Source organism: Schistocerca serialis, chromosome 2 (genome assembly GCF_023864345.2).
Source record: "Schistocerca serialis cubense isolate TAMUIC-IGC-003099 chromosome 2, iqSchSeri2.2, whole genome shotgun sequence".
Taxonomy (NCBI): Eukaryota; Metazoa; Arthropoda; class Insecta; order Orthoptera; family Acrididae; genus Schistocerca; species Schistocerca serialis.
In genome coordinates this window covers 512,595,367-512,606,266 of record NC_064639.1, presented here as the reverse complement: position 1 = coordinate 512,606,266, position 10,900 = coordinate 512,595,367, and the positions used below count along the sequence as shown (strand labels likewise).

Below are 10,900 nucleotides of genomic sequence, written 5' to 3'. Positions count from 1 at the left end.
GGTTTGTGCAATTCGAGTATGTCGTAAGTGTCGGTCGATCAGCTTCTATGTTGGAGAGTTGTCTCTGTTGTCAGTTGCTTAGTTATTCTTGAAACTTTCATTGCGGTATTTTTCTGAAACATTTTATAAGTAGTTGGATCCAAAACGTGATTAATCTTCCTACCATAACCTTCACCCTACATCACAACCCTGCCGTTACCTTTTGTCAGCAGTAAGGGCAATTATCTTCTAGGCTGCATTGCCATCCCTCGTCGCCTTCCTTTCCGCTCGCGACTAATTGCAGATGAAAGCCTAATTCTGCGTGACCGAACGGAGATTAAAAACCTAGCCCTTCCCGATAGAAAGAGAGAAGGAAGATCAGGACGTCCCTTTGATAACGAGCTCATTAGGAAAGTTGCTCAAGGTCGGGGTTAGGGAACGATGGCGAGGAAATCGGTCGCTTCCTTTTCAAAGCAACGATTCCAGTGTTTGCCTTAAGCGATGTAGGGAAACAGCGGAAAATATAACCTGCAAGGACGGGGATTTGAAGGGTCGTCTTCAAGAATTTGAGGGTGGTATCCTACCTCTGCTCCACATCGCATGGTTTCCAAATGGGAATACACAAAATGCCCCCAAAGTAATGGTTAATAATTCAATGCTAGGGAAAAATTCTACATTTACCCACAGTTTTCCTGGTTGTTTCCTTTATATTTAAGTATTATTTACTTGTATGTACTTTCAAATGTGATACAACTCCACAGGCGAAAATGTGCGATATATTCTTAATAATGGGTCTTCAATATTCTATCCTCTTTGTCGAACATAGCTTTTCTCTGATGATGGCTTTGTAAACTGAAAACCGCTTCAAGAGACGAATTAACGCCGTAGGTGGTGCACTGCTTGCGTAACTCATTGGAGGGTATTGCAGGAGCACAAAATACGCATTACCATCTTGCAAGCGCTCGGACGTTGTACGGAATTCCTGCTGTGGTGTCTTCTTAAAAATGATAATGATTCTGCATACATACAGTCTGTTAAGTAAGAACGTGGTCGGCGTTACACACAGATGGTAAAAGATATCGCCTTAATTCTTTCACAACCCAACACGGAGGAGCTTTGTCCTTTATGAAATATCCATAAAGCATTTGTTTACTTTGAATTCTTGACTGAGACACGCAAGAAGAGACATAAGCGCATCTTACGTGTCGCTTTTATCTTAGATATTTGATCCCGTCTGCTAAACGTTGTTTCACCGATAAAAATGCAGATTGACTACTGCAGGAGGACAATGATCCGAAGCACTGCAGTAAGTTTTGCAGCGACTACAAAACAGATAAATTTGTGCATGTACTGGATTGGTCTTCACAATGGCCTGACGCTAATCCTATTGAAAATGTATGGTGTTATATCAAAAAGAAGTCGCAAGGAAAAAAGGTCTTCACCTACAAATGGATGTCTACACAAATTCGACGCAGTTTGAGGTCTCTTACAAGTGAATATGCGGAGAACTTGGTTCCAGGCATGCCTCAAAGATTCCAAGGAATTATCGACCGTGCGGATGACTGGAGGTATTATTAATTGTGACTGAATTTTCTTTAGTTCATATGTGATATATCTATATGTTTTAGTTTGTTGTCAAATATATTCTCTTCTGATTAGCTTGCTTAACAGACTGTCCATACGTGTCATTCATAGGTAAGGCATGCTTTACGCTTTTGTGCACTTACATGTAGTTAGGATCTACGAGATTGCCGTTAAATCGCACCAACGAAGGCTATGCGTGAAATTTTTTGCTGGTATGGTTGGAAGTAATCTATAATTAACTGGGGGAGCACATCAGTTTCTGCATGTCAATTACAGAATTTCGGGAAACAGTTTCACGTCCTACGTGCAGCCATTATGAATCACCTTGAAGAAAATGACTTATTGATCCATAACCAACACGAATTCAGAAAATATCGTTCTTGTGCAACACAGCTAGCTAGCTCTTTATTCCCATGAAGTAATGAGTACTGTCGACAAGGGATCTCAGATCGATTCCATATTCCTATATTTCCAGAAAGCTTTTGATACCGTTCCTCACAAGCGACTATTAATCGAATTGCTTGTATTTCGAGTATCGTCTGAGTTGTGTGACTGGATTCGTGATTTCCTCTTAGAGAGGTCACAGTTCGTAGTGATGGACGGTAAATCATCGAGTAGAACAGAAGCGATATCTGGCGTTCTGCAAGGTAGTGTCATAGGCCCTCTGCTGTTCCTGATTTACATAAATGATCTAGGTGATAATCTGAGCAGCCCCCTTAGATTGTTTGCAGATGACGCTGTAATTTACCGTCTAGTAAAATCATGAGACGATCAATTCCAATTACAAAATGATCTACAGACAATTTCTGTATGGTGCGAAAAGTGGCAATTAGCACTAAACAAAGAAAAGTCCAAGGTCACCCACATGGGTACTAAAAGAAATCCGATAAATTTTGGGTATACGATAAATCGCCGAAATATAAAGGCTGTCAATTCGACTAAATACCTAGGAATTACAATTACGAGCAACTTAAACTGGGAAGACCACATAGATAATATTGTGGCGAAGGCGAAACAAAGACTGCGCTTTGTTGGCAGAACACTTAGAAGATGCGACAAAGCCACTAAAGAGACAACCTACATTACACGTGTCCGTCCTCTGCTGGAATATTGCTGCACGGTATGGGATCCTAACCAGGTAGGATAGACGAAGGACTTCAAAAAAGTGCAAAGAAGGGCAGCTCGTTCCGTGTTATCTCGCAACAGGTCTGAGAGTGTCACTGATATGATATGCGAGTTGGGGTGGCAGTCACTGAAACAAAGGCTGTTTTCATTGCGGCGAGATCTATTTACGAAATTTCAATCACCAACTTTCTCCTCCGAATGCGTAAATATTTTGTTGACAGCCACCTACGCCGGGAGAAACGTCCATCATAATAAAATAAGAGAAGTCCGAGCTCGAACGGAAAGGTTTAGGGGTTCCTTTTTCCCAAGCGCCATTCGAGAGTGGAGTGGTAGAGAAGTAGTATGAAAATGTGAAAATGGTTCGATGAACCCTCTGCCAGGCACTTAATTGTGAATTGCAGAGTAACCATGTAGATGTAGATGTAGATGTAGATGAACTCTGATCCAAGGTGACGGAGTCCCAGCGTACTTCAGCAGTGGTCCACGAGCACCGCTAGTTGTCGACTTTTCTGGGCAGTAGATGGTTCGAAATCGTATTGCGTGGTCTTTGGGGCGTGGCAAAATTAATTGGCATCACATTTGGGCCGACTTCTTGAATCAATTGAGTTTAATCACACTAAACACTGTCTTGCACGAACGAGTTGGATGACATTTTTGCGGAATTATCAGGCACGTTATACGGCATAGGGAGACTGTTTGAACACGTGCTGTGCATTTATTGAAGTGTGCCTTCAATAAAATGTAAATAAAGTGAAATTAGCGTAGCCATCAATACATTACGTAAACATTGTCAGAGTAGACTACTCTTTATTTTGCGACTGAAGTCCAAAACAAAGCAAAAAAAAAAAAGGGCGATAAACGCTTAGTACATCGCGCCTGACGGGGCAAAATGGTCAATTTTCAACTGGGAACACCCATCCGCAAATGCACGATTTCGGTACTGTGTGGCGTCCACTTGTGACAGAGGTTCCGCTAAGAGACCCAGCAAAACACATTACGAAATAGCTTCAAAATTTTGATTAACTTTATTTAAGAGTGCGTACCGACTGTGTGCAGACTGACGCACATGCTGTGCGTTGCGTTCAATACTTAAGTCGCGGTGACGACTCGTGCAGTAAGGATGTCCTCTGTTGTTACAGGAGCAACATACACCGCACGACATCTGCTGTACATTTCTCAGTAGTAGACAGTATTCCGTACGGGAAGCAGTAAATAGAACGAACTTTCCTATATGCACATGCTGCAATTTTGGGAGAACTCCAGGAGGAAAAGAAGGTACCTAGTGGAAAGTTTCTGGTCTCTCGTAGTTTTTGTCAGTTACTGTGAGTGTTGTATAATGCGAACTATTTATATTGGAAAGTCTCTCCAATAACAGTGGCTCAAGAGATCCGTCGTTCCATCTTCTTCTCCGTGCGCAAGAAGCATATAATAGCATGTCGGTCACTTCGTCTCTTGTGTAGTCGTCCATGTCATAATGAAGTCAGAAACATTATTGCTCTTGCGACACAACACACTAATTATAGCGAGCAGAACAAAATTTTGCTCATGTACAGGAATGTTACAAGGCACAGTACGTAAACTCAATTCACACTGGTGAGCAAGTTCTAATTGTCACATCTAAAACATATAACGACGTATTTATTTTGTTTCTGTGCGAGAACAAATTTAAATCTCTGCGGTATAGTACTGTAGCACGGCGGTTGCGTAAGCAAACTGATGAGGCCAACTGGGAAAGTGACAGACCACCTCACTCTGACGAGCTGGAAAACATGAGAGAAGAACATCTGCATAACACAATCGAGACGAAGGAGGAAAAAGTTAAAATCAATCATGGGTCTGTTTACAACATCCAGCCCGCCGGGTTCCATGACTTGTCACACACACTGAAGAAGCTCGCCTAACCGAAGCAGCAATGAAAATGCCGCAGCCGTGTCAGGACAATGAAGATGACTTTTTTTAACTGCCGAACCACCATGAACGAGTGATAGGTGTATCGCTGTGACCGCGATACGAATGAGCAAAGCGAGAGGTGGAAACACTTGGATTCAGCAGTGTCGAAAAAGACGAATACCATACCATCACCGGGCAAAGTGATGTTACTTGATTTTTGGAGCTTCCGTGACGTGGCGATAACAGATTATGCTCTTAAGAGGCAAACCATCAAGGTTGCGTACTATTGAAATCTCCTGAGGAGATTGCGAGAGGCTGTCAAGAGGAAGGGAGCGACAAACTGTCAAAGGTATTTTTAATACACGACAACGCCCCAGTTCATTCTGTACAGGACAAAATCACACATGCTGTCACTTTGGGCTCTCATTTCTACCCGAACTCCCATGTTCTGCAGATTTGATATCCAGTGATTTCGTCCTCTTTCCTCGCACGAAGAAACTGTTGGTAGCAGGCGTTTCCAGAAAGCAGAAAGAGAACGAGGTTATTTTTGAGGTGCGACGTTTCATTAACAGCCAAAACGCCAACTTCCATACTTGGTAGAAATACACTGGCGAACAAAATTCGCAACACCAAGGAGTTATGCGACATAAACTGAAGTTGGTAGGCGTGTTCCCACAGCTGAAAGACGATGTCTGTTCAAATTTCGCACCAGTCACATAACAAAGAGCACTAGTAGCGCCATTATGAGGATGGAAATCAGGTTTGTTTTAAATACACGATCTAAAGGTTATGAGCTTTAGTTACCCTTAAGATTGGACGTCGTGAGTTGATGTTAGTCAAGAATGCCATTAAGACGACTAAGACGTCATTATCAACACCTCACTGAGCTTCAACGAGGTCGTACAATAGAGCTAGAAGAAAATGAATGTTCGCTCTGCGATATTGCAGAAAGATTTGGCAGGAATGGAGCCACTGCGCATGATTGATGGCAGCTCGGGTGGCTACGTAGCACTACCGAGAGGGAAGCCCATCGTATTCGGCTTATGGCTCTGGCACATCGTATTGCATCTGCAGAAAATTTTTGAAGCAGTTGGAGCCACAGTGACGTAACGAACTGGTACAAATCGGTTATTTTGAGGATAGCTCCGAGCCGGACGCCCTGTAGTGCGCATTCCACTGACCCCAAAGCATCGCCATTTGCGATTTCAGTCGTGTCAAGCGAGAGCTCACTGGAGGGCAGGGCGGATGTCTGTTGCATTTTCTGATGAATGCTGGTTCTGCCTCGGAGCCAGTGATAGCCGTGTGTTGGTCAGGAGGGCATTTGAGGGCCTGCATCCAACCTGTCTTTGTTAGACAAACAGGACCCGTTCCTCGTATCATGGTCTGGGGTACGATTTTGTATGACAGTAGAAGCACTCTCATCTTTATCACACGTACCCTGATTGGAAATTTGTACGACAGTCTGATGATTTGACCTGTTGCACAGCCATTAGTGAACAGCATTCTAGGGGGTGTTTTCCGACAGGATAACGGTCGCCCACATAACGTTGTTGTAGCCACGCTCTTCTACAGAGTGTCGAAATGTTACCTTGGTCTACTCGATCACCAGATCCGTCTCCAATCGAGATTCCAGCAATATCGACATGCATCATTCACCGACCAAATGCAACAAGCATGGAACTTTATGCCACCAACTGACGTCCTGCACCTGTGCAACATCCATGTTCGCGTGTTTGCATTTAAGATTCTAGCCGTTACACCTGTTATTAATGTACCAGCATTTCACATTTGCAATAACTTACTTCACCCTCACATTAATCTGTGATCTTGTATTGTTTATCAGTTAAGTATGTTACCTAGACAAATGAATTCCCATAATTACAGTCCCCTACGTTAATCTTTTGATATTGTACTTTTTTTCCCGTCAGTGTATGCCGTATTCAAAGACGAATATGTGGAGAAATTCTCACACAACGACAAAATGTCGTGGTGATAGCCTTATCTTTCGAAGTAATAATGAAAGGGGTTGTTGTTCTGTCTTTCACACACCCTGTATTTGTACAGTATACGCAGTGAATATTTTTGACTTAAGAACTGTTTGGGCCAGAAATGGTACTGATCTAATCTCAAAACTCTTTATAAAGCCGGGGAAAAATTGTTTCAAGGTGCAAATATGCAGAGTATTTGAAATAACAGCCGATCACTTGTTGGCTTTTATTTGCAATCCATTGAAGCTCTTGCATTACACAGTTCTTGAAGGGTAGCCACGTAAAAAAAATTATTCGTGTATTGTGCTTGATTTCGATCCTAAGAAAGATTTTAAAGATGGACGTTAGGTAAATTATCTATTATTCATGGTAAAAAAAGTGTGCATGACATTCATTTTTAAAGGAAGAGGAAGTATTATGAGGTAAGTGAAACTGGACATGTGAATCTGATTTGAAGTGGTGTGAACACGTGCTTCGTAAAGTGATTTACATATTGTATCAAATTTTGTCACTTCAAAGATGATGCACAACATACGTTCGGAGTTCTGGGATCATGAAGAAATAAATGAGCCGATTTCAAGGAGAGGAAGAAGTGGAGTGGAGTTCTGTTAGTAGCAGGGCATCAACAACAAATGAAGATAATGCTCTGCGTGGTGTAGATGGACGAGAATGGGATATGCGGCTGTTTACAATGCCAAACATTCTGTCGGTAAATAGAGAATCATCCATGATCGCTGCTCACCCACAGCTGGTGGCCCCTATAGGCTGTGCTCTCTCGCAGTTCTCCAGCTCATGTAATCGTTGTGTGGAATCGCATCAACGCTGCGCCTTCAGAGACTGGTTGCTTCAAAGTCATTGTGGTGCTCTGACTAAAGCAGTGAAATGGGGTGTCTAAGTTTGGTATGGGTGATGGTTCTCTATCAGAGATGGATGTGACTTCAATAGAAGAAGGCAGATCGTGGGTACAAGGAGCCCCTTATTGGCGTATATTTACGTTCGTTCGATGCTGATCGCAGACGACAGCGGTAAGTCGACACAGCGTCTTCCAGTATGCTGGCCTTCCAGCACGACCTGCTGCCGACCTGTTGTTGAGCGGTAAGGCATCGGCTGGTGTCACTGAGAACACGCAGACTACCTCCTGCCCCAGTGGCATAGGGTGAAGGTTCTCAGTTTCAACATCGGCACTTGGAGATACGGCCGGGCGCTGGCATCGCAGACAAGGCGGAAAAGTGCTGAGCTGCCCTAGTACCCGCTTCACGCGGCAACCGTGGCGGTGGTTGCGTCATTGATACGTCACTGTCTGGCCCAAACTGGACATTACAGCACAGCCCAATTGTTCGATGATGACAGGCTGCTGATAGGCCCGAAAGGAAGAGGGAAGGTCTAAAAAAGAAACACATCTTTCGATAGATGGCCATGCGGAAGACGTTACTTTTCTATATCAAATGTTCAAATATTCAAATGTGTGTGAAATCTTATGGGACTTCACTGCTAAGGTCATCAGTCCCTAAGCTTTACACACTATTTAACCTAAATTATCCTAAGGACATGCCCGAGGGAGGACTCGAACCTCCGCCGGGACCAGCTGCACAGCTTTTCTATATCACTCGGAAGCGTCTAGAAGAGGGGCCAGTGAGCTAGGCCCAGAAGTTAGTATGTAGTACAGGGTGGAGTAGCGTAAGTGCCTTTCTCCTGCTGGGTGCTACGCCGGCAGGTCGACGACTTGCTGACATAGGCAGCTGCTAAAGTTCTAGATACAATTCTTGATTGGTGTCAAAGTGGTGTGTTAAATGAACCAGTGAGGTCCTCAGCAAGATGCTTAAATGGCTGTCTGTGTAACGTGGTAATCCTCCTCCAGTGGGCTTTATCAGCCATTCCCTTTAATTCTTTAGGCCCCATATAGTTCAGAATGGAGAGACATGGGAATGAGAACGTGGTGTTACGAAGAGGCTTTAAACGAAATTACGAATACATCGATACCATAAAAGTGGTCATAGTACAAATGTGTATATCTATATATCCAGAATGAGATTTTCACTCTCCAGTAGAGTGTGCGCTGATATGAAACTTCCTGACAGATTAAAACTGTGTGCCGGGCCGAGACTCGTAATCGGGACCTTTGCCTTTAGCGGGCAAGTGCTCTATCAACTGAGCTACCCAAGCACGACTCACGACTCGTCCTCACAGTTTCTGTGAAGTTTGGAAGGTAGGAGACGAGGTGCTGGCAGAATTGAAGCTGTGAGGACGGGTCGTGAGTCGTGCTTGGGTAGCTCAGTTGGTAGAGCACTTGCCCGTGAAAGGCAAAGATCCCGAGTTCGAGTCTCGGTCCGGCAGACAGTTTTAATCTGTCAGGAAGTTTCGTATCTATATATGCTCGTTCCACATGCCCTCCTAAGACATTATACCTATTTCTGTGAAATATGGCACACATATAAATTGCTATCTGGAAAGAAGCGCTGTGGGGATAAGAATCATCTGCCTCTCAAAAAGGCAGCTGCGGTTTTGATAAGTAGGAGCAACGCACTGCATTCAAATAATCACATTGTACTCATTCAGTATTTGAGAATGAGATCCCTTAGTAACTTCTCAGAAACTTTACACATACTTTCAAACCAATAGCAAACGTTTTCTTACTGACACCTCCCACAAAACGATGAAAGGAAAAGAAGTGTATCTTTTACTACATTTTTTATCTTCATGGAGGAAAACTGCCACATCAGGCATGCAGTTTTAATTTATTACTTCTTCACTATTAACTCTATTCGCAGCACAGTTTGCAGGCAGTATTCATATATACCACTGAATGCACCTCCAAAATTATATTATTGTACGACTCTTAGTTCAGGAGACAAGATGCCGTAAACACTGAGGTGCACGAGAAACGGGCGCATCATGCATGACGTTTTAGTTTATTACTTCTTTACTATTAATTCTGTATGCAACGCAGTGTATACACAGTACTCACACATACCGCTGAATATACCCGCAAAATTATATCACTGAACATCTCGTAGTTCAGGAATTATGACGTCATAAACACTGAGCTGCGTAAAAACGAAACTGCAAGGCGAAATTCACTAGAGATACAGGTATAATACCTGTACAAATAGGTGTGAAATACGTTAAATATATGTGACATGTGCGTGTTTCGGGGAACATCAGGTAAAAAGCTGCTGCTAAGACCTTGAATAGAATACCACCAAATCTGGTACACAGTACTTACTATCTTGAAGGAAGTACTGTGCGGGGAAGAACCATCGTCTTCCAGTTGGTGATGGACAGAGAACTGGGGAGGGGGAGGAGGAGATGGACTGAAAGGCAGAGGTGGAGATGAACGAAGAGAGTGGACGATGATGGACAGAGAGAAGGTGGTGATTGTGAGATGGACAAAGAGATGGAGGAATGCCAGCTGAACGGAGATACTGGGAAAGGAGAGGCACAAAGAAACGGGGGAGGAGAAGAGGGACAAATGGTTCAAATGGCTCTGAGCACTATGCGCCTTAACATCTAAGGCCATCAGTCCCTTAGACTTAGAACTACGTAAACCCAACTAAACTGAGGACATCACACACATCCATGCTCGAGGCAGGATTCGAACCTGCTGCCGTAGCAACCGCGTGGTTCCGGACTGAAGCGCCTAGAACCGCTAGACCACAGCGGCCGGCAAGAGGGGCATAGAGAGAGGGAAGGAAGAGATGGTAATAAATATCTATCATTAGCTTTAAGAACGTCATAAGTCGAAAATCAATATTTTTCGTATTAGTACAATACGAGGGCTGCCTTGCTCTCAGCTACCTAGTTTCAACAACTTTTCGGGGTCGCCCAACTACTCACTTCACATAGAAGTTTGGTGACCTTTAAAAATATTTAAAATCAGGTAGCTGAAAGCAGGGCCACCCTTGTTTCGTACCTATATGAAAAATAATGATTCCCGAGCTATGACGTGGTTGCAGCAAATGACCGATATATCCCCGGGCAACGCCGGGTATTCATGTGGTATAAAGATAAATTGAATAGCTGGTGCCCTCGATGATCTGTAGGACTACAGATACAATGTAAAGGCCTGTTTCCACGATAGGGACGCGGCGTTTATGTCGACAAGCCAGATCAAAATTTTGTGCAGAAACCTTCACTGCCGTCAAGGGATGAGTAGGTGTTACTATGTGCATAGAAGCCGAATCCATTGCTTTGAGAATGAACAATATATGTTGGCTGGGACAGCGCAGACAGAGAGACGTGTCGTATTACGTGCTATTGTACCGCGGCGAGCGGCGGGCGGGCACAATGGCCAGGTGGTGGGCATTTCTCGCGAAAGCTATATTCCTGCAGTGGCG

At 43.7% G+C, this 10,900-nt stretch overlaps 1 non-coding gene across 1 annotated transcript; it reads left to right on the top strand.

Annotated features, from left to right (window-relative positions):
• Nucleotides 1-8,825: 8,825 nt before the first annotated feature.
• On the top strand, nucleotides 8,826-8,900 carry Trnas-uga (transfer RNA serine (anticodon UGA)). The gene has a single exon. It is a non-coding gene; the product is annotated as a tRNA-Ser (tRNA).
• The last annotated feature ends 2,000 nt before the right edge of the window (nucleotides 8,901-10,900 follow it).